The 23,561-nt window shown below is 41.0% G+C and overlaps 7 non-coding genes across 7 annotated transcripts; 5 read left to right on the forward strand and 2 right to left on the reverse strand.

Moving 5' to 3' along the window:
• Nucleotides 1-1,836: 1,836 nt before the first annotated feature.
• Nucleotides 1,837-1,910, forward strand: TRNAT-AGU (transfer RNA threonine (anticodon AGU)). Its single transcript has one exon. It is a non-coding gene; the product is annotated as a tRNA-Thr (tRNA).
• Nucleotides 1,911-6,272: 4,362 nt separating this feature from the next.
• TRNAV-AAC (transfer RNA valine (anticodon AAC)) lies at nucleotides 6,273-6,345 on the forward strand. The gene has a single exon. It is a non-coding gene; the product is annotated as a tRNA-Val (tRNA).
• Nucleotides 6,346-7,995: 1,650 nt separating this feature from the next.
• Nucleotides 7,996-8,077, forward strand: TRNAS-CGA (transfer RNA serine (anticodon CGA)). Its single transcript has one exon. It is a non-coding gene; the product is annotated as a tRNA-Ser (tRNA).
• Nucleotides 8,078-9,237: 1,160 nt separating this feature from the next.
• On the forward strand, nucleotides 9,238-9,310 carry TRNAR-ACG (transfer RNA arginine (anticodon ACG)). Its single transcript has one exon. It is a non-coding gene; the product is annotated as a tRNA-Arg (tRNA).
• Nucleotides 9,311-10,061: 751 nt separating this feature from the next.
• TRNAK-UUU (transfer RNA lysine (anticodon UUU)) lies at nucleotides 10,062-10,134 on the forward strand. Its single transcript has one exon. It is a non-coding gene; the product is annotated as a tRNA-Lys (tRNA).
• Nucleotides 10,135-10,826: 692 nt separating this feature from the next.
• On the reverse strand, nucleotides 10,827-10,900 carry TRNAI-AAU (transfer RNA isoleucine (anticodon AAU)). The gene has a single exon. It is a non-coding gene; the product is annotated as a tRNA-Ile (tRNA).
• Nucleotides 10,901-12,538: 1,638 nt separating this feature from the next.
• TRNAF-GAA (transfer RNA phenylalanine (anticodon GAA)) lies at nucleotides 12,539-12,611 on the reverse strand. The gene has a single exon. It is a non-coding gene; the product is annotated as a tRNA-Phe (tRNA).
• Nucleotides 12,612-23,561: the final 10,950 nt, after the last annotated feature.

Raw genomic sequence — 23,561 nt, forward strand, 5'->3', positions numbered from 1 at the left:
ACAGCAAGGAGGTCAAACCAGTCAATCCTAAAAGAAATTAGTCCTGAATATTCATTGGAAGGACTGATGCTGAAGTTGAAACTCCAATATTTTGGCCACATGATGCAAAGTACTGACTCACTGGGAAAATCTTTCTCTGATGCTGGGAAAGATTGAAGGCAGGAGGAGAAGGGGACAACAGAGGATGAGATGGTTGGACGCTCCAGGAGTTGGTGATGGACAGGGAAGCCTGGGGTGCTGCACTCCGTGGGGTCGCAAAGAGTCAGACTGGACTGAGGGACTGAACTGAATTGACCTGTTTGCATATGTATTTATGTATATTACATAGTTTCTTTTGGATAGGCACTGCTAGTAAATAAAGTTTTAAATACAATACTTGGTATTCACTTTTTTTTTTCCTGGAAATGGGAATCATACTCTTTGGTTGGCTGAATCTGCCATTTTTTTCTTGCTTTCCATTTCACTAAAATTTTGCTTTTAATATCATACATATAAATTATTCTTCTGGCCCTTCAGCACCTTTCACTAACTTTGTACATCTTTTAATCAACTTGTACATGTCTTCATTTGTTTTGTTCTTTGGTGAAAATTCTGAAAGTTTGTATAGCAGAATGTTATTAGTAGTACCTGACATTCTGGTTCTACTCAGGTACTTGGTATGTTTAAGTGGTTTTTGAGAACCTGGGCCCTATTCAGACTTAGATGGTAGACTGTAGTCGCTTGCTTTGTGTTAAAGGTCAGTTTCCTGGGAAATAAACATTGCGATGGAGATAGAGATGCCAAAGCAGTGACCCAGGGGAGGCTGCAAGGCCGGCTGCAGGGCCAGAGCTTGCCTCCTCCTCCACACCGAGCCCCCACCCCTACCCCACCGCCTCTGCTGATTCATAGCAGCTCCAGCTGGCAGCAGCCTTTTCTGGGGATGGCTGCTGCTGAAATTCCTCAGAGATAACCTATTGCTTCTCCTTGAGCCTGGTGTAAGATGGTGTTAGAGTCTTATTGGGACCACTCTTAGAATCGACCGCAATAAGAGGGTGAAGGAAACAGGATTAGGAAGAGGCAAAAGTTGAACTTGATGTTGTAAAAGAAGCCTCAGTTCAGCTTACCAGGATATCTGAACCTGAAATGGCCCTTTAGTAATATTCTGAATTGAGGCTGGATTTGAGCTACACTCAAGGGTTGGTGTACTCTTGAGCAAGGTTTCCCTCTTGTCTGTTGCCGATAGCGCCGAGTAACCCAGCCGTAAGCCATTAGAAGTCAACATTCCTGAAGTGGAGAAATAAGTGCCACCATTCTGGAGGGTGATTTGACAGGTGCATCACACCACTGTTCTTTCAGAAATCTTGTGTCAAATACATACTTTTGACCAGTATCTTTGATCAGTAACCCCTCCTTCAACACACTAATATAGAAGAGAGCAGGTGTGGCTAAAATAATATGATGGCTAATAGAAGATCATTTCATTTTTTCTTTTAGGCTTCAACAAAGGTCTCTGACACACACTCCCCCACCCCTAACACTTCATACAACCCCCCAGCCCCCACCCCCGACACACACACCCGTTGCCAGAGTTTATAGTCTAGTTGAATCCAGTGATGTCCACTCTGAAACAATTTCTCATGAGAAGATAGTCATCTTAATCTAGTACCTGTATTTATTCTTCCAAAAGAACATTTTTCTTTGGTTTTGACTGACATAAGTTTGCTTCCCCTCCTGCCTCCCCACCCCCCCCCCCCCCACGCTTTTATCACCTGGCAAACCAGTTTCTAAATTCATTATAGCGAAGAGACATATGAAATTAAGTTCAAATAGAGTATAACTAAAAGCTTTGCTAAGATGGGCTCCGTGGCTTAGCTGGTTAAAGCGCCTGTCTAGTAAACAGGAGATCCTGGGTTCGAATCCCAGCGGGGCCTGTCAGAGTCTTACTCTGGTTCTGGTTTTTGCGAAAACTCAGAAAATATTTTTCTCTAAGTGAGTAGAAACTAACTTGAATTGACACTGGATGAATATCCTAATACTCAGAACTTAAGCTTTGCTTGGGAAAAATGGGGTACTTTGTAGAAGAGGACAGAGGTAAAAGGGTAAAGAATACCCTGAGAAGCATTCCCAAATCATAGATCAGAAGTAATTTAAGGACTCTCTGATTGTTTGTCTGAATCATGATATTAGCAGTGAATAGGTAATCTAGCCTAGCTGAGGTTTGCCCTTTTGTCTAACTATTGGAATCAAGTGAAGGAGATTCAACAGCTTTAAACACATGCCCTTTCAGATATCCTTTAGATTTGTCTCATTACTGGAGAGCTTTAATTATTTTTTTGCAACCTCAGATACACTTGGAGTAGGGTTGGCACTCAAGTTTTTTTTGTTTGTTTGTTTAATAGACTATTAAATAGCTAATGGCTTTTCTAATTTCAAGGTAATATGTAGAAGTATTAGTACCAATCATCTTTAAGGAACAATGGATAGGGTAGGAAGACCTATGGTCAGAAGTGATTAGTTTAAATCCTCTGTCATTGAACCTTTTCTTGCTACTCACCACTTCTAGGAAGCCTTCAATTTTCCTTTGCATGTCTGCTCTTAGCCTCATCCTAAAGAAGGTAAGGGGGAAAAAAGAGAAAGGGCTAAAAAAAAAAAAAAAACACCTAATGTAAATGTTGAATTGAGTACTGTAATAGCTGTTTCTACTTTTCAAGTGATTCTGGACTCTAGGTCATCACTGAAGTTTTTGAAAAGAGACAAATGGTTAGTGACAAAGAAGAGTGGTTAGTGACAAAGCATATAAAGCATCTAGCATGAGTTTAGAGACAAATGAAGTCACACTTTTTTCTAGACAGATTTTTACATAAAAGTTCTGATAAAGACATTAAATCCTAAAAACAAAGATGTTTCTGCTTATCTGCTGTTTCTTTTGACATTCTAAGATATATCTTAAAATAATTAGGCTCTACAAATGTCCACTTCACCGTACTTAGTAATGTGCACAAAATTCTACAGGCAATGATTGCACCTTAAGTACCTTCTTGCTTCTCATTGTCATGGCCTAACAGATTAATTACTCCTTTGTTGAGCATCTGGGAATGCAAATGTGTCAAAAGACTGACATTTTAAAGAATCTCTTAAAATGGAGTTGAATCTAATCAGTGAAATCCTGTACCTCTAGAAGTGTTCAGTACTTAATAGGTCTAAATGATAAAAGGTTGTTATTCTATAAAACAGTTTTAAACAAGTCATGGACATTCTCAATTGTGTCTTTGTTAAAGGGACTTCTCCTTAGTTGAACTACTCTTTCTTTCTTGACCTACCGTATTCTTCATTCAAACTTCCTTCTGAATTAAATGTTCTCTGGCTTGGGATGCTCAAATGGACAGCTCCTCTTTTGTGCTCTGAGGGTACAACTGACATTGTCTTAAGCCAGCTGTGTGGGTCTTTCTTCTTCATATCCAGGTATACACTTCCCATCTTGGACACTGGATAAAGTTTGGTGAACAAATTCAAATGGAATGTCCCTTGAAAAGGTGGAAAAGTAAGGCATGGTGATGAGAGAAAATGTTAGGGAAGGAGGAGTCTCTGGAGCTGACCCTTCCTTGGCTGCCTGCCTGGAGCTGATCTTTCAAAATATCTATGTCTGAAAGAGGTCTCTGCCTAAATTCAAATTCAAATCCACCAGGATTTCACATGAGTACCACTGGCACCATACACCATAAACTCAACTGATCATTATTTCCACTGGAAATCTATTATTAAACTTGACTCTTCCTGCTGCCTTACCCCACCAAATTACAACAGTCTTCCTGATTTACATTTAACATATGTGAGGTGTTTTTCTCTCTGTTCATCTACTTGGTTCTTATTTGGACCTTCTTCACTACAATCTCTAACAGCCTCTTCCTGTTCTCCCTGTCTTCAAGACTGGCCATCTGAAGTCATTCTCAACCCAGAAGACATATATCTCTGGCTTAAAATACAAAACATCATTTCCTCCCTAAGATTTCCCAGTCTTAAACCTTTCTTCTTTTTCTAATATATGCATTTAAACCTATATATTTTCTTCTAAGCACTACTTTAGTTGTGTGTTGTATTTTCATTCTTTCAATTCAAAGTATTTTCTAGTTTCCATTGTACTTATATTTTACTTAGAAGTATACTTCTCTGGAGAAGGCAATGGCACCCCACTCCAGTACTCTTGCCTGGAAAATCCCATGGATGGAGGAATCTGGTAGGCTGCAGTCCATGGGGTAGCTAAGAGTCGGACACGACTGAGTGACTTCACTTTCACTTTTCCCTTTCACACATTGGAGAAGGAAATGGCGGCCCACTCCAGTGTTCTTGCCTAGAGAATCCCAGGGGCGGGGGAGCCTGGTGGGCTTCCGTCTATGGGATCACACAGAGTCGGACACGACTGAAGCGACTTAGCAGCAGCAGTAGCGCATACTGCTCAAGTTTCCCAGTATTAGAATTTTTTTAATTATCATTTTGTTATTGACCTCAAGTTTAATTCTGTTATTGTCAGAAAACATTTTTTTAAATTGTTTGAATCCTTTTAAATTTATTAAGACTTGTTTTGGGGCCCTTTTTGTTTTGGTGTAGGTTTAATGTGCACTTGAAAATAATGAGAATTCTGCAGTAGTTGGATGTTCTGTGTGATAAATGTCAACTAGATCAAGTTGAATAGGTACTACTATGGCTCATGTCCTCAATTCCTACTTATTTCCCCTTTTCTGTAAGTTTCTCATCAGCTACTAAAAGTGATCTTTAAAATCACCAACCATAGCTCTGCTTATTGTGGTTCTTGTTTTAGTTTTCTCAGTTTGGCTTCATATAAGAATTGACGTGTCTTCTTGCTGAGTTGATCACTTTATCATTATGAAATGTTCTTTATCTCTGGTCTTACTTTTTACTTTGATGTCTCCTCTATTTGTCAACCAAGTTTCTAATGGTTGATGTTTGCATAGTTCCCCGACACTTTATTTTCAACCTGTTGTCTTATTTTTCAAGTATATTTCTTGTAAGCAGGACACAAAAGGCTCTTGTTTTCTTTATTTTACTATTTAGCCAGCCCATTTATGCCTTTTAATTATTTATTCCATTTACATTAAAAGCAATTATATATATCTGGGTTTAAGTTGACATCATTATTTGTTTTCCACTTATCCTACTTGTTCTTGGTTCCTCCTTTTCTACCTTCCTTTGAATTAATATTTCTTATTCCATTTAATCTTTATTTAACCTAAGATGTAGTATCATTTCCCTCCAGCTGCTTTTAAGATGTTTTAAATCTTTGTTTTACAAGAATATCAACATAATTTGGCTAGTTATAGTTTTCTTTATGTTTATTCAGATTGTTATTTGCTGAGCTTATTCAATGAATGAGTTGTCACATGTTTTCCCCCACTGAGCTATAAGTACCCTTAAGTTTAGAGCATTTTAATGTATGTAAATCACACTTAAAAAAAAAAAAAACCTTAAGTGTAAATATAGATGACATCTACACTCCAAGAATTAAAGATTAGTCTCCACTCCCTCTCTCATCAGATTCAAATTGAAATATACCTTCCCCAGTTTGGGAGGCACATCCATCTTGCCTTTGATCTGGCCCATATATAACCATTTAGTCTTATTTCTTTCCATGTCTTGCTTCAAATGCTTGGATTCCCACCCCCTCCACCCCGAAGATTATTCCTATTTCGTTCACTTCCCAACAACAAAAAAATTCCCTTATTAACCTCTAACCATCATACTTCTTTTCATCTATTAAGTCTTAGATTTGGTGTCATTTTCTCTTGGAAGCCTTCAAGGGCATTCCAATTTTTTGGCCGTTCAAGCAGGTTTTTCTGAACATTATGGTAGATATGTTTGGTAACACATTTCTACTTGTATTTGTTATTGATTTTAAAAAGAAAAAAAAAAACGAAGAAAGAAAAATGGAAACATTTCAAAGACCTAGAACAAGAAAGAATATTTACCTCTACCTATTCGCCCTTCAGGGAGAAGGCAATGGCACCCCACTCCAGTACTGTTGCCCGGATAATCCCATGGATGGAGGAGCCTGGTGGGCTGCAGTCCATGGGGTCGCTAAGAGTCAGACACGACTGAGTGACTTCACTTTCACTTTCCACTTTCATGCATTGGAGAAGGAAATGGCAACCCACTCCAGTGTTCTTGCCTGGAGAATCCCATGGACAGGGAAGCCTGGTAGGCTGCAGTCCATGGGGTCGCAGAGTCGGACACGACTGAAGCGACTTGGCAGCAGCAGCAGCATTCGCCCGTCATGTCTGGTTTCCGTAGTGTAGTGGTTATCACGTTCGCCTAACACGCGAAAGGTCCCTGGTTCGAAACCGGGCGGAAACAGGCTTCAGCTGGGTATCGTTTTCCATTTCCACAGAAGACCTCTGTACGTTGTTTTTGCGGTACCAGACTTCAAAAATAAACCACATTTGCCCTTCTCTTGAGGCCGAGGGGTTTAAAACGAAAAGCTGTCCGGACGCCCTCTGCTCTGAAGCCGGGGTTTCCCCTTTCCCACCCGCTCTTTCCCCTCCTGCACTCGGCGTTCTCCTGCTGGAAGGACCGAGGGGCCAGCCTGGGGTCAACCGGAGGAGACCCCTGATGCACCAGGCCTGCGCCGTGTGTCTGTCTTGGACGAACAGGTTTTCTGCAAAGTGACTTTCTCCTGACCTTCAGAGAGACAAAAGTGCTTCACCTCGAAACCAGACAGCGATCTCACAACTGTTCAGTTATTATTACTCCTATTAGTACCATCCAGTAGTTCCAAAGCTCATCAGGCATAGATTGGGAAAAAAGAGTTGTGGGGAGCAATTGGGGTTGGGGAATGGATAAGAGGAGATTCCTGTCCTCAAAAACTCCCCGGGTATCTGTGCTGGAGCAAGAAGGCTCTTACCTGCATTTTGGGGAGCGCCCTTCCCCTCTGTTCCCACCACCCCAGAAAGATCCTCTGGGACTGTTTCTCCGTGGGGCTAGATTTTAGGCTATTCAACCGCAGTGGAACAAGCCAGACCCGCCCCCCCCCCCCCCCCGCTCACCCCCCAGGCCCAGGGCGGACTCCCGGCCTTGGCTGTTGCGGAGAGCCTCCTCTTCAGCGGAATCAAACTCTACGTTCTCCTAAAACTCAGCATCTGGCATCCAGCTCCGCCCTAAGTGGGAGGCCAGCAGGCGGAAACGGCCTCGGATGAAAGGAAGGATCTTGAGCATTCCTGAAATCAGTTACGTGCCAGCAGTTTGGGGATTTCCCGGAAATAAGAAAGGGTTGAAAAGTTTGGCGGCTTGTTTGTGTGTATTTCATGATGTATTTTGCTAAAAGTCACTTTAGAGGGATGGTTTTTCTTTTGGAATGGGCCTAACACAAGAAATAGCATGCTTTCACTTGATCCACCTTCAGGGAAATGACACTGTCTCCAGGTGTTCAGCTCAGTTAACGACCGCGCCTGCATTCAGTGACCACATGGGGGCGACAGAGACTGGGCTCTCCGGATGGGAAGCTAGGGCCCAGAATTTGCCCCCAATAGTCCAACCAGTAGACTAAGAGGATTCTTTCTGATGTGAATTCATTCAGATTTATTGGTGGACTTTAACTGACTTTTTTCCTTAGAGGTTAAGTCACACCAGATCGCATATTCTGGATACTTTGACTAGATAAAGGCAAAAGGAAACAGAAACGAGATGAAGCTTTCTTGGAGCAGGGCTGTGGCAGTTGGAGGGGTGAAAAGTTTTTCACATCTAAACACATTTTGAAGGTAGAACAAGACAATTTCCTCACATCCACGGAATGAAAGAAAATTTGAAGTAAAGAATATTGCCAAGATTTTTTTTTTCTGCCTAAATACCTGAAAAGTTGAAATTGTCACTAAGTGAAATATGCAAGCTTGGGGTTGGAGAAGGTCTTCTTGGGGACACTCAGAAACCGGTGGTCCTCTCTTCTTTCAACCTTGCAGGGAAACGATAAATACTGGTTTTTAGTCGAATGAGTAAAACTGGTCTTGCTGAGCTGTGATGGCCGAGTGGTTAAGGCGTTGGACTCGAAATCCAATGGGGTTTCCCCGCGCAGGTTCAAGTCCTGCTCACAGCGTTCTCGTTTTCGGTGTATCCTTGACTCTTGAAACTTCCAAATAATTTGCTGCCGTCCCACGCAGCATGCATTACAGAAAAATCTCTTGAAAGGCAGTTCTGAAAATTTTAAAGAGAGTGAGCGCCAGCCAGCTTAGAGTTTCAGAGTTCCCTTTCATAGTCTGAGCCTCTGTGAGCATCCAGAGCCCAGCCTACCCACTGTCTACAAGAGGCTTGGATCACGCTCAAACATACTGGCTTCGTTGAGATGGTTTGTTAAGTCTGTAAGAGTGATGACAGTAGCAAAGCGAACAGAGGAGACGTTGGGAAATAGTTTCTCTTTGTGATTTGTGATTATAGAGAGCTGCAGCTACTTTAAATCATTCCCAGGCAACCATCTTCAGTGTTTGTCCTGATATCAGCGGCTGCAGGTGAGAGCCATAAAAATGGAAGATAATACTCCACGGCATTTGCCACGCTCTCTTTAAGAGAAAGCCTTTTATACAAAGGAGGAAATTGAGGCACAGAGAGAATATATTTTAAATTCTCACTTTGTTTTGAATTTCAAAACCATACAAAGTCTTGTCTCCTTCTCAACGTACTAAACCACTCTTTAAAAGCACTGTTGCATTTTCAGCTGTTTTGCCTACTTTGAACAGCTAAGTACATTTTTAAGCCAATTTTATTCTGTTTTTTGAGTTTGTTAAATGAGATTCTTAAAATGAATACTTCTATTGAATCCTTGTCTCCTTATAGGATTTTGAGGGCAGATGAACATTCTGTAGGAAAGAACGGTGTGTGTGGGTGTTGTGGGGCGGGGGGCGGGGGTGCGGAATGAAGACCTCAAAACTAGCACTAATATACGCTGGGTAAGACAGGATTTGAAGTGGAATAAGAAATAGATAACTGAGTCCACAGAGATTTCATACTAAGCAGCAAACAAGTAAACAAGTTGTCAATGCATAGTCAGCAAGTAAGTGAAGACTCATTGTTTTCAAAGAAAGCATTTTCTGTAAATACATGTTATGGAACCAAATCAGAAAAGAAAGCATGCTTTCCCGAAGTCAATTTAGTCTCTGGTTTTAACCCCTTACTAGATTTAAAAAAATTAATCATGTCTTTGGTTGGCATGAACTGCGGATAATGATGAAAACATGAACGTGAGGAACGCTTAACCAGCGAGGGCCAGTGGCGCAATGGATAACGCGTCTGACTACGGATCAGAAGATTCTAGGTTCGACTCCTGGCTGGCTCGTTAGGCTGACTTTTTTCCCTTCTAGGTACTCTTTTCTAAAGGATACTGAAACAAGTTTTTAAAGTCCTTCGAATATATTTTCGTGGAACTGATCCTTCATTTTCCGTCCGTTGAGTCTGAAAGAGACTTCAAGAATCATCAAAGGACCCATCCAGAAAGCTTTTCTTCCTACTTTTCATCGCTTCTTGAACTTGAGAAAAGTGACTGACTGAAAAAGACCATCAGAAGGGAGGTTTTTACATCAACGAAACTTTAAAGAAAAACGAAAAGAAAAAAATGTCCCTACCAGTATCTTCTGCATCAGTATTTTTTTTCCAACTGGGAAGAGTCCTGACTCTGAAGACCATCCTGCAAAGCTCTTTCCTCGCATGCTGCTGCTGCTGCTAAGTCGCTTCAGTCGTGTCCGACTCTGTGCGACCCCATAGACGGCAGCCCACGAGGCTCCCCCGTCCCTGGGATTCTCCAGGCAAGAACACTGGAGTGGGTTGCCATTTCCTTCTCCAATGCATGAAAATGAAAAGTGAAAGTGAAGTCGCTCAGTCGTGTCCGACCCTCAGCAACCCCATGGACTGCAGCCTACCAGGCTCCTCCGTCCATGGGATTTTCTAGGCAAGAGTACTGGAGTGGGGTGCCATTCCTCGCATAGCTACTGGCAAAAAGAGACATCTCCTATGGAAATGCTGAGTCAAGAAGTGTGGTAGAGACGCGATGAGGAAGGTTTTTTACCTCAGGATGGGCACGGTCGTTGTGAGCCCGGATAGCTCAGTCGGTAGAGCATCAGACTTTTAATCTGAGGGTCCAGGGTTCAAGTCCCTGTTCGGGCGTCTGCGTTTTGCTTCCCAGGTGTCACTAGTGGTACAGAACCTAACTGCCAACACAGGAGACATCGGAGACGAGGGTTCCACCCCTGGGTCAGGAAGACTCCCTGGAAGAAGGCCTCCAGTATTCTTGCCTGGACAATCCCAAGGACAGAGGAGCCAGCGGGCCAGAGTCCATAGGGTCGCAGAGTCTGACACTACCGAAGCGGCTTAGCACACACACCCTTGAGGTCCAGTGGGTTCTTTTCATCCCTGGTATCTACCCCACCAGCCGGAAACGTCAATCTTACGGACATACGCAGGAGCTGGGAAACTGGACCTCAAGTGGACAGAAAAACCAAGAGGAATCTCCCCACTATTTTTTAAAAGAAGATGAGTGTGTAAGGAAGGCGTGGAAAGGCAGCGTTGGAGCGGCATCTCCAAAGAGAACAGACTTGCCTCTTTCTCTGCGTTGAGGCAGAACAGAGAGGCTAGGGGAGATCACTGCCAAGTGAGGGGGAATTTCTCAAACTATACCAAAAGAGGATCTTCATAGGTGGCTAGATTTCTGAATGTGTAACTTCTATCCTCGCTCTGCACCGTAGGTAAAGTTCACCGCCACGAGGGAAAAGTTTAAGCTTGTGGACCTCGGATTATAATAACCGTGGGTTGTAAAGGTCCACCCAGCGGGTATCTTAAGTCCAAAATCAAGCCAGGAATGGCCCGTACGGGGATCGAACCCGCGACCTTGGCGTTATTAGCACCACGCTCTAACCAACTGAGCTAACCGGCCACCACAGGAGTGGCTCTCTTTTATGAAAGTAAATTGGTTTACATTTTTCTTTTAGTCTAAAAAATTATAAAAAATAATGTTTTTATCCCTCTTCCTCAGACCACATTCATAGATTTTAATGAGGAATCTATACTATTTCAATTCTTCGTATTTGGACTAGAAAATCCACGGATAAATTTTCGTGCAGAAATTGAGCATAGCTTATTTGTAGAAAAAGCACTGTAATAGGATCTTCAATAGTGGGTGAAGGGAGCCTTCCGTTTTTAAAAGCATGTCCCTACTATATCACAAATTGCAAATAATTTGTAACTTAGAGACCTAATGTTTTCAAGTTGGTATTAAAATTTTCACCCAGTGATACAGTGCATTCTCTGTATCACTCATCTTCCATTTTGCGAATGGAAGGATCCAAGCACGAGGTTGGAGAAGATAGAGTGAGATGAGCTCGTTGGCCCTCGGGGAGGCTATAGTTTTTATCACCTAAAGTTGAAGGAATCTCCTGCAGCCTCGGGAAATGTCCCTTTACATTTCCTGGGGTTGCATTGTTTTGTTTTGTTTTGGTTTTTTCCCTACTTTTTGAACTCTCCTGCTGACCTACCCCTAGTTAAATTTTCACTGAATATATTCATTTAAAGCTAAATGAATCAACAAGTAATGATTTTTGTCGAATTTTAAGCCGACGCTGATGCAAGGGGGAAGTGTGAGTTGCTGCTGCTGCTGCTGCTGCTGCTGCTGCTAAGTCGCTTCAGTCGTGTCCGACTCTGTGCGACCCCATAGACAGCAGCCCACCCGGCTCCCCCGCCCCTGGGATTCTCCAGGCAAGAACACTGGAGTGGGTTGCCATTTCCTTCTCCAATGCATGAAAGTGAAAAGTGAAAGTGAAGTCGCTCAGTCGTGTCCAACTCTTAGCGACTCCATGGACTGCAGCCTATCAGACGCCTTCATCCATTGGATTTTCCGGGCAAGAGTACTGGAGTGGGGTTCCATTGCCTTCTCCATGTGAGTTGCTAGTGGTTGCTTAAGTATTCAATAGTGAAAGGCTCAAGTCCCGCCAGTCTTCTAGGTTTTACTTCTCTAGTCTTCAAGAGCTCTTGTCCTAGTAAGGCTTACAGGTGCTCAAAAGTCACAGAAACGAAATCTGTTAACTCTTAGTCCCACGTCCTCTGTACTTTTCCAAATCAACTACCTTCTGGCTTTTGAGGATTCTTCTACATTCCAAAATGTGTATATAGACCCCTGATGTTCACTCAGAAAGCCATCGCTAAAGAATGAGCGTGTTTTAGCAATTTGAACTCCGAAAGAATTACTGTAAATAAGGGACAATTGAAATTGCTCGTGCCCTGCTTCTTATAGATGCCTTTAATAACATCTAAATAAATACATAAATATAAAGCACTAAGTGTTTTGCTTTGGGTTTTTTTCCCCTCTTTACCTTAAGGAATTACTGGTAGTTGTGGAAGAATTACTGTATATAGGCACAGAATTACGTTTTGCCATAGAAATTGAGGGTAAATGTATGCAATTCCTCAGTATATAAAAGGCACTATAGACTTATTATATTGTATATTTGAAGGCGATGGACATTTAGTTTGGCATCAGTATCTTGTAGTTCACGTTACAAAAGGGTAAGAAAACAGCTGCCGAAACCCGGGATTGAACCAGGGACCTTTAGATCTTCAGTCTAACGCTCTCCCAACTGAGCTATTTCGGCCACCCGCTGGTCATTATCTTCTCAACTACTCTCTTTAAATAGTCTTTTCTTAACTACTTACTCCATTTCAGAAAAATGTAAGAAAACTTTTTGTCTTGTTTTCTGAAAACATAACACGCTTCCCCTTTCCAAAATAATTGTACCAACAACAAAAAATAAGACAATGGGGAAACACCCTCAAATTTCGTGAGTATGATAGGAGGAACAAAAGAACAGAGTGGTAAAAGAAAATTTATGTATATTTCTTAAGGGTATGAATTGGAGAGCTAAAGGGGCGTGGTGATTTATAGCTTCCTGTTGGAGTGGTAAGCTTCCTAGAACTCAAGACAACACCGTTTGAGATCATTTCTAGCTTGACGCTTAAATACCTTCTATTCTTTCAGTCATTTTTATTCTTTTATTCTATTAAAGTATAAGTTATATACAGTAAAGCACCCAGATTTTAAGTGCACAGCATGATGATCTCTACAAGTTTGCACCCCTTAGTCACCATGCATGCTCCCTCATGTTCCCTCTCATTTGTTTAAAACTTTATACATATTGAATCAAGTAGACTCTGCATTCTTATAAGTCTGGCTTCTTTCACTCAGTATTGTCTTTGAGATTCATCTGTTTTTTCTTAAAGCAGTTAAAAGCAGTTTGTTCCTATTTATAAACGTCCATTTTATGGTTGTACCACAATTTACTTATCCACTCAAATGTTGATAGGCATTTGGCTTTCAATTTGTGGTTATTATAAAAAGCACTGAACTTTCTTTTTTTTTTTTTAATTGAACAATATTTATTAAAATACAAAAATACACTTTTCTCACATTACAATCAATGTTCTTTTGTTGACATTTCCCCACCCCCCACCCTACCCCCCTTTCAAATCTGAACCTTTATTTCCTTTTAAAGCTAAAATAATATGTAAAGTTACATCATTAAATGGACCAGCATAACAGAGATCTCTGCCTTCCCCACCCATGCCCACCCTTTCTCTTCCCCTCCTCCTGAGGCAGCCCTGGGAGAGGGAAGCTTTTTGCCCCATTGTGCTACATTCAACAGGACTCCACGGCTAACTCACTGTGCCTGCGTGTACATCACTTTGTTCGAACTGTGGATTTCAGATCTTTCTTCCTGAAGCATCCTTGGTGAGGAAAGGCTTCGTCACTTTAAATGAGCCTGTGCCGTCTCTGTCTCCCCCTTTTCTTCTCTCCCCATCTTCTGCCCCTCTACCCATCATCACAACCCACTGACATCAGCCGTAATAATCCCTAATGAATCAGCATTTAGAGTAGTCACCAAATCACAAGCATGAGAAAAGCTTCCACTTCTCCAAGCTTCCCACTCCCGGCCTCTCCTCCCTTTCTCCACCTTAAAACAAACAAACCCTTTTTAAAAGAAAATCATCAAATGCCATCATTGTCGACAATCATTTGTTAGACACTGGGAACAACAGGTGGACACAGCACTATGCTGATGTATGCCCTCCCATGAATACCTTTTCTCTGTTGTTCTCCGCTCCCATCCCCCTCTGGGACCCCCAGGCCCCATGAACTTTCTTGTGCATAGTTTCAGATGAACATAATCATTGATTTATTAGATAGATACATCATGAGAAACGCTGGAAGAAACACAAACTGGAATCAAGATTGCCGGGAGAAATATCAATAACCTCAGATATGCAGATGACACCACCCTTATGGCAGAAAGTGAAGAGGAACTCAAAAGCCTCTTGATGAAAGTGAAAGTGGAGAGTGAAAAAGTTGGCTTTAAGCTCAACATTCAGATAACGAAGATCATGGCATCTGGTCCCATCACTTCATGGGAAATAGATGGGGAAACAGTGGAAACAGTGGCAGACTTTATTTTTCTGGGCTCCAAAATCACTACAGATGGTGACTGCAGCCATGAAATTAAAAGACGCTTACTCCTTGGAAGGAAAGTTATGACTAACCTAGATAGCATATTCAAAAGCAGAGACATTACTTTGCCAACAAAGGTCTGTCTAGTCAAGGCTATGGTTTCCAGTGGTCATGTATGGATGTGAGAGTTGGACTGTGAAGAAGGCTGAGAGCCGAAGAATTGATGCTTTTGAACTGTGGTGTTGGAGAAGACTCTTGAGAGTCCCTTGGACTGCAAGGAGATCCAACCAGTCCATTCTGAAGGAGATCAGCCCTGGGATTTCTTTGGAAAGAATGATGCTAAAGCTGAAACTCCAGTACTTTAGCCACCTCATGCAAACAGTTGACTCATTGGAAAAGACTCTGATGCTGGGAGGGATTGGGGGCAAGAGGAGAAGGGGACGACAGAGGATGAGATGGCTGGATGGCATCACTGACTCGATGGACGTGAGTCTGAGTGAACTCCGGGAGTTGGTGATGGACAGGGAGGCCTGGCGTGCTGCGATTCATGGGGTCGCAAAGAGTCGGACACAACTGAGAGACTGAACTGAATAGATGTAAAGGTGGAATTGCGGGTCTACAGAATATATGTGTTTTTAACTTTATTACGTGCTGTGAAAATGTTTTCCAAATGTAACAGTTCACACTACTGAAAGCAACCTATGAGGCTTCCGGTTGCTTCACAGTCTAGCCAATACTGGGTATTATCATTTTAATTTCGGCTACTCGGGCCAGAATGTAGTGATAGTTCTTTGTGAGTTTGACTTGTATTTTTGATGATTATGATATTTTACATCTTCCCATATGTTCTTCCCTATTTAAGAAGTTGGGTTGATTGCCAGTTTTTTAAAAAATGATTTGTAGTTCATTTCTTGTTCAGTCATTCAGTTGTGTCCAACTCTGCAACCGAATGGAATGCAGCACACCAGGCTTCCCTGTCCTTCACCATCTCTCGGAGCTTGCTCAAACTCATATCCATTGAGTTGGTGATGCCATCCAAACATCTTGCCCTCTGTCGTTACCTCCTCCTGCTGCCTTCAATCTTTCCCAGCATCAGGGTCTTTTCCAATGTGTTGGCTTTTATGTATTGTGAATACAAGTCCTTTGTCAGATATGTGTTGCAAATATGTTCTCCCAATTTGTGGTACATCTTTAGTTCTCCTAATTTTGTATTTTGAACTTTTTAATTTTAATGAAGTCCAACTTATCAGCCTTTACAGTTAGTGCTATTTTGCATCCTAGTTCAGAAATATTTGCCTACACTAAAGACATGAAGCTGTTCTCCTATGTTTCTGTCTAGAAGTTTAAGTATTTTATTTTTAACATTTAAGTTTATATTCCATTTTGAATTTATGTATAGTGTGAGGTAAGTATTAAATTCATTTTCTTTAATGTATTATTTCAATTAACCCAGTATTATTTATTGAAAAGTCAATTTTTCCCCTACTGAATTGCACTGTCTCCCTGTCATCAAACAGGGAACTGTATATGTGTCTGTTTTTCCCTAGACTTTCTATTCTGCCCCATAGGCCTACGTTTGTCTTTACACTAAAATAACACTATCTTAATTTCTTTAACTTAAAATTAAGTAATAATATCTTCCAGCATTATTTACAATAGCCAGAACATGGAAACAACCTAGATAACCATCAACAAATGAACAGATAAAGAAGTAGTGGTACATATATACAATGGAGTATTACTCAGCCATGAAAAGGAATGAATTTGAGCCAGTTCTAGTGAGGTGGATGAACCTAGAGCCTGTTATACAGAGTGAAGGAAGTCAAAGAGAAAAACAAATTCATATATTAAAGAAAATATATGGAATCTAGAAAAAGGGTACTGATGAACATACTTTTAGGGCAGCAATAGAGACACAGACATAGAGAACTTCTGGACATAGTGGGGGAAGAAGAGGGTGGGACGAATTGAGAGAGTAGCATTAAAACATGTACATTACCACATGTAAAATAGATAGCCTGTGGGAATTTGCTGTACAATGCAAGGAGCTCAACCTGGTGCTCTGTGATAGCCTAGAGGGGCAGTATGGGGCAGGAGGTGGGAAGGAGATTCAAGATGGAGGGGACATATCTATACCTATGGCTGGTTCATGTTGTTGTATGGCAGAACTGATACAACATTGTAAAACAAATATCCTCTGATTAACTAAATAAATTATTTTAAAAATTAAGTAATATTATCTGATAATACAGGGCCTTAGTTTTGTTTTTCTCACTTTGGATAGCCATAGCTATTCTGGATTTTTAAAAATTTTTAAATTTATTATTTAAAAATCATTATTTCAATGTAAGTGACTGTGGCTCAGATCATGAACTCCTTCATCAAATATGTATTTTGTAAGTATTTTCTCCAGTCTGTCATTCTCTTTCCATGGGCTTTCATAGAGAGAAGATTTTAATTTTAATGGACTCCAATTCTTCAATATTTTTTCTTTCACAGATTATATTCTTGGTATAGTATCTAAAAAATCATTTCCAGGGACTTCCCTGGTAGTTCAGTGGCTCAGACTCCCGTCTCCCAATGCACAGAGCCGGGGTTCAGTCCCTGGTAGAGGAATTGGATCCCACATGCCACAAATAAGACACTCAAATAAATAATTAAATATTTTTTAAAAAGTCATCACCAGGAGTTCCCTGATGGTCTAGTGATCAGGATTCAGTGCTTTCACTACCCTGGCTCAGGTTCAACCCCTGAGCATTGAATTGAGATCCTATAAGCTGTGTAGTGTGGTAAATAGTTATCACCAAAACTGAGATCAGCTAGGTTTTCTCCTATGTTATCCAGAAAGGTTTTACATTTTACATTTAGGTCTGGCTTGTCATCTACTTTTGAAATGGCAACCCACTCCAGTTTTCTTGCCCAGAAAATTCCATGAACAGAAAGTCTGGTAGGCTATAGTCCATGGGGTTGCAAAGAGTTAGACACTAATGAGAGATTAAGTGTGCATGCACATCATCTACTTGAATTAATATTTGTGACATAGGATCTATGTCTAGATTCATTTTTATTTTGCATGTAGTTGTTTCTGAATTGTTTGTTGAAAATACAATTCTTTATTAAGTTGTCTTTGCTCCTTCGTCAAAGATCAGTTGACTGGATTGGTTTAGGTCTATATCTAGGCTCTTTATTCTGTTCCATTAATCTATTTATTTATTCTTTCACCAACACCATACTGTCTTGATCACTGTAGTTTTATAACAAATCTTGAAGCTAAATAATGTCAGACCTCCAACCTTGTTCTTCAGTGGTGGTGGTGGAGGTTTAGCTGCTAAGTCATGCCCAACTTTTGTGACCCCATGGACTGTAGCCCACCAGGCTCCTCTGTCCATGGAATTTTCCAGGAAAAAATACTGGAGTAGGTGGCCATTTCCTTCTCCAGATTGTTAACTTCAGTATCCTGTTGGTTATTTTGGATCTTTCAATACACTTTAAAATCAGTTTATCAAGATACATAATATAACTTGCTGGGATTTTTACTATATCCTCCAAAGAATGGGCTCATTTAATCTAATTAATCAAATTTGTGGGCTTACCTGACTATAGAGCCTGCAGACCAAAACTACTGAGACAGTGCTGCAACTTCTGAAACTCATGTGCCTAGAGCCAGATCAAGAGAAACAACAAGAGAAGCCACCAAAAAAAGGAAGCCCACACACAGAAATGAAGAGGAACCCCAGCTCACCACAAGTAGAGAAGCCTCCAGGTAGGAACAAAGACTGAGGGCAACCAAAAATAAATAAATGAATAAATTGTTTTCTAAAAAAAGTGGAAGAGAGAGACATAAGAAGATGAGAATCAGAGAAGATGTGACAAGGGAAGCAGAGATTAGAGTAATGCAATTGCTGGCTTTGAAGATGAATGGGGTCCAGAGTTAAGGGATGTGGGCCACCTCTAGAAGCCAGAGAAAGCAAGAAAAAGAATTGTCTAAGAGAATTTCCAGAACGAACACAGAGTTGCCAACAGCTTGGTTTTAGTCCAGTGAGAGCCTTTTTAAGACTTCTGATCTACAAACTGCAAGACAAGAATTTTGTACTAAGCCACTAAGCTTCTGACATGAGGGCAATTGTGTAGTAGTTTGAACATTCTTTGGCATTGCCTTTCTTTGGGATAGGAAGGAAAACTGACCTTTTCCAGTCCTGTGGCCACTGCTGAGTTTTCCAAATTTGTTGACATATTGAGTGCAGCACTTTAACAGCATCATCTCTTAGAATTTTAAATAGCTCAGCTGGAATTCCATCACCTCCATTAGCTTTGTTCATAGTAATGCTTCCTAAGGCCCACTTGACTTCACATCCCAGGATGTCTGGCTCTAGGTTAGTGAGTGACCACATCATCCTGGTTTTCAGGGTCATTAAGACTTTTTTGTATAGTTCTTCTTTTGTATTCCTGCCACTTCTTCTTAATATCTTCTGCTTCTGTTAGGTCCTTGCCGTTTCTGTCCTTTATTGTGCCTATCTTTGCATGAAATAATGGTATTTCCAATTTTGTTAAAGAGATTTCTAGTCTTTCCCAGTCTATTGTTTATCTCTATTTCTTTGCATTGTTCACTTAAGAAAGCTTTATTATCTCTCCTTGCTATTGTCTGGAACTCTGCATTCAGTTGAGTATATCTTTCCCTTTCTCCTTTGCCTTTTGCTACTCTTCTTTTCTTAGCTATTTGTATGGCCTTCTCAGACAATCACTTTGCTTTCTTGCATTTCTTTTTCTTTGGGATGGTTTTGCTCACCACCTCCTACACAGTGTTACAAACCTCCGTCCATAGCTCTCCAGGCACTCTGTTCATCATATCTGATCCCTTGAATCTAATTGTCACCTCCACTATATAATCATAAGGGATTTGATTTAGATCAAATGGCTTAGTAGTTTTCCCTACTTTTTTCAATGTAAGCCTGAATTTTGCAGTAAGAATTTCATGATCTGAACCATAGTCAGCTCCAGATCTTGTCATTGCTGACTGTATAGAGCTTTGCCATCTTCGACTGCAAAATGTAATCAGTCTGATTTTGGTATTGAATGGTGATGTCCGTGTATACAGTCTTCTTCTCTTGTGTTGTTGGAAGAAGGTGTTTTCTATGACCAGGGCATTCTCTTGCCAAAACTCTGTTAACCTTTGCCCTGCTTCATTTTGTACTCCAAGGTCAAACTTGCCTGTTACTCCAGGTATTTCTTGACTTCCTACTTTTGCATTCCAGTCTCTTGTGATGAAAAGGGCATCTTTTTTTGGTGTTAGTTCTAGAAGGTCTTGTAGGTCTTCATAGAACCATTCAGATTCAGCTTCTTTGGCATTGCTGCTAAGTCGCTTCAGTCGTGTCCGACTCCGTGCAACCCCAGAGACGGCAGCCCACCAGGCTCCCCCGTCCCTGGGATTCTCCAGGCAAGAACACTGGAGTGGGTTGCCATTTCCTTCTCCAATGCATGAAAGTGAAAAGTGAAAGTGAAGTCGCTCAGTCGTGTCCGACTCTAGCGACCCCATGCACTGCAGCCTACCAGGCTCCTCCATCCATGGGATTTTCCAGGCAAAAGTACTGGAGTGGGGTGCCATTGCCTTCTCCGTCTTTGGCATTAGTAATTAGTAATTGGGGCATAGACTTGGATTACTGTGATGTTGAATGTTTTGCCTTGAAAACAAACTGAGATCATTCTGTCATTTTTGAGATTGCACACAGGCACTGCATTTTGGACTCTTGTTGACTATGAGGGCTACTTCATTTCTTCTAATGGATTATTGCCCACAGTGGTAGATATAATGGTCATCTGCATTAAATTTACCCATTCCTGTCCATTTTAGTTCACTGCTAGCAAGGTAATGCTCAAAATCCTTCAAGTTAGGCTTCAGCAGTATATGAACCAAGAACTTGCAGATGTACACGCTGAATTTAGGAAAGGCAGAGGAACCAGAGATCTTATTTTTGGGGGCTACAAAATTACTACGAACGGTGACTGCAGCCCTGATATTAAAAGACCCTTGCTCCTTGGAAGAAAAGCTGTGACAAACCTATACAGTATATTAAAAAGCAGAAACATTGCTTTCTGAAAAAAGTCCGTATAGTCAAAGTCATCGTTTTTCACTTCCTAAGTATCTCACCATGCTGGGCATTACCCAAGATGCTGGGAGACAGATACAAGGTAAATAAATTTAAAAATATGGAAAACAAAACAAAAGTCATGGTTTTTCCAGTAGTAAGGTATGGGTGTGAGAGTTAGACCATAAAGAAGACTGAGCACAGAAGAACTGATGATTTTGAATTGTGGTGCTGGAGAAGACTCTTGAGAGTCCCTTGGACTTGAAGGAGATCAAGCGAGTCAATCCTAAAGGAGATCAATATTCATCAGAAGGACTGATGCTGAAGCTGAAGCTCCAATACTTTGGCCACGTAATGCAAAGAGCCCACTCATTGGGAAAGACCCTGATGCTGGGAAAGACTGAGGACAGGAAGAGAAGAGGGTGACAGGATGAGATGGCTGGATGGCTTTCCCGACTCAATGGACATGAGTTTGAGCAAACTGCAGGAGATAGTGAAGGACAGGGAAGCCTGGTGTGCTGTAGTCCATGGGTTAAAAAGAATCAGACACAATTTAGCGACTGAACAACAACAATTAAGTTTGTCCTAATTTGTTACAGAAGCAATAGGAAATTAATACACTTATCAAAATTCATCAAACTCTACACTTAAAATGTGTGAATCTTATTGTATATAAATGTCTTACCAGAAAAGAGACCTAAGGGACTTCCCAGGTGGTCCAGGGGTAAGACTCCGCACTCCCAATGCGGGGGGCCCTGACTTGATCCTTGGTCACATGCCACAAGCTAAGAATTTGAATGCTACAACTAAAACTCCTCATGCCTAGTGCATCCTAAATAAACACATTTTGCTTTAAAGGAAACGTTAGAGAACTGTATTGTTGCTTTCTGTTTTGAACCGCTAGCTGCACAGAAGTTGGTGTGATCAGAGTCATCACAGAGTTCCCAAATCAAGCCATGGGAATCAGAGACAATCCAGCCCTTGACTGGCCAGAGATCACTACAGGAAACAGGAATAACCCCTGGAGACATTCTTTGTGATTCTGGCAATTTTATTTTCACACTGTTTCCTCAAACATCATTTGGTCACTGTATTAACTAGTATTATGTAATATCATGTCAGGCACTAGGTTTCAAAAAGTATTAAAGAGGCTCTTCTGTTGAAAAATTCAGTAAGTCCCCGACATACAAATAACTTCCATTACAGGACTGCGTCCATAAGTCCAGTTTGTTCACAAAGTTAACCTAGGTACCCAACTAACACAATCAGCTATATAGTATTGTACTGTAATAAGTTTATAATACTTTTCACACAAATAATACATAACAAACAAAAAATAAAATAGACATTTTAATCTCACAGTAGAGTAGTACAATACAACAGCTGGCATTCAGGGGCTGGTATGGAGTGAACAGGCAAGAAGAGCTACTGACTGGAGGAGGGAGAAGGGGTGGGAGATGGTAGAGCTGAAGGATTGTCAGCAATAGGAGATGGAGGGCAAGGTGCAGTGTCACTCATTTCTGACACTGAAGACATAAGTTCTGATTCCTTGCTGAATTCAATTCTATCTACCCTCTTTTAAAAGATGATCCAGTGATCTATCTGGGTAGTAGCTCTTTTTTTCTCACCATAAATGACACTGTAGTACAGTATTGCTTTCTGAATGGCTGCTACATCCTTTGTGTATCATTATAGATTCAGGTCCTGTGCTCAAAAGCTAACAGTGCCTCCTCAAATAAAGAAAACTCCCTTGCCATTTCCTGCATCATGAATCACTTCAGTTCTTCAGTTACTTCTTCCTCTTCTCTCTTCTTCCTTTTTCTGGGCCTCCAATTCCTAGCGCTTCTTAGCAGTACCAGATACAGCACTGATGCTTTTTCACTTGCTTCTGGACCTCCTAGACTTGAAAGAAAGATACTGTAGTCTATACAGTACTGTACAATAAAGTACACAAAAGCACAACCACTTGTAGAGGATGCACGCATGTGACAATGTAAGCCAGACAAGTGATCTAACTCACATGACTGGACAAGCGAATGCATGCTGGCATTTTTGAAAGTTCTGCAACTTGAAGATTCATATGTAGAGGACTTACTATGTGCCAGGGCGACCTCTTTTCCTTTTTCTTCTCTAACTATGCTCTGGTGCCATTCCCATAGCTTGACTTTTGCCTCTGTTCTTACATCTGCCTGTACCTGTCGTTTACCATATATATCCAAGACTTTCTCCCTTATTTCCTTCAGGTTTCTGCTTAAATGTCACTGCTTAGGCCTTCTCTAACAACCTTATATCACATAGCACTCCCAGCATATTCCCTGGTATCCTCGATCCCTCTTATCCTATTTTTGCTTTTCGCTATAAACATTACCACTTTGTCTCACTATATATAAATACATTTATGTTCAGTTGTTCATTGCTTATTTCTCCCTACTAGAAATTAGGTTCTAGAGGATAGAGATTTTATTTTATTTTTTCCACTACAGTAATCTCAGCATCTAGAGTGGATCTGCCAAAAAGCAGGCATCAAGTATTTGCTGAATGGCTGCCTTTGAGATAAAGTGCACAGGAGAGGGAGTGGATTTGAGTTTGATGATTTCCCCATATGTTGGGGTTACAGACTTGCAAGAATGTCTAGACAGAAATATCCTGTAGGCAGTAGGATGCATAGGTCTTGATTCAAAAGAGGGGACTGGATGGGAAAGAAATCTTAAAATCATCAGTATTTGGAAAGATGCTGTAATTAAGGGAATGAATATAATACAAAAATGTGTATATCAGTAGGTGAGAAAAAAATTGAGATGAAACTGTAGGCTGTAACCATACTTAAGAAACACAAGAGAAGGAGGGCCCTGTGAAACAATGAAATCCAGGAGAGACTGGATAAAAGTAGAGCAATATACGATCATTTATTTCAGACACTACCTCCAGATGAATGTCGTTTTCCAAACAAGGTCGTTTATTTTCTGATGACATTAGGAAGAAATACATACACAGCCACCTGTGTTTCATTGCAGGGGGAG

This window comes from Bos javanicus, chromosome 23, assembly GCF_032452875.1.
Source record: "Bos javanicus breed banteng chromosome 23, ARS-OSU_banteng_1.0, whole genome shotgun sequence".
Taxonomy (NCBI): Eukaryota; Metazoa; Chordata; class Mammalia; order Artiodactyla; family Bovidae; genus Bos; species Bos javanicus.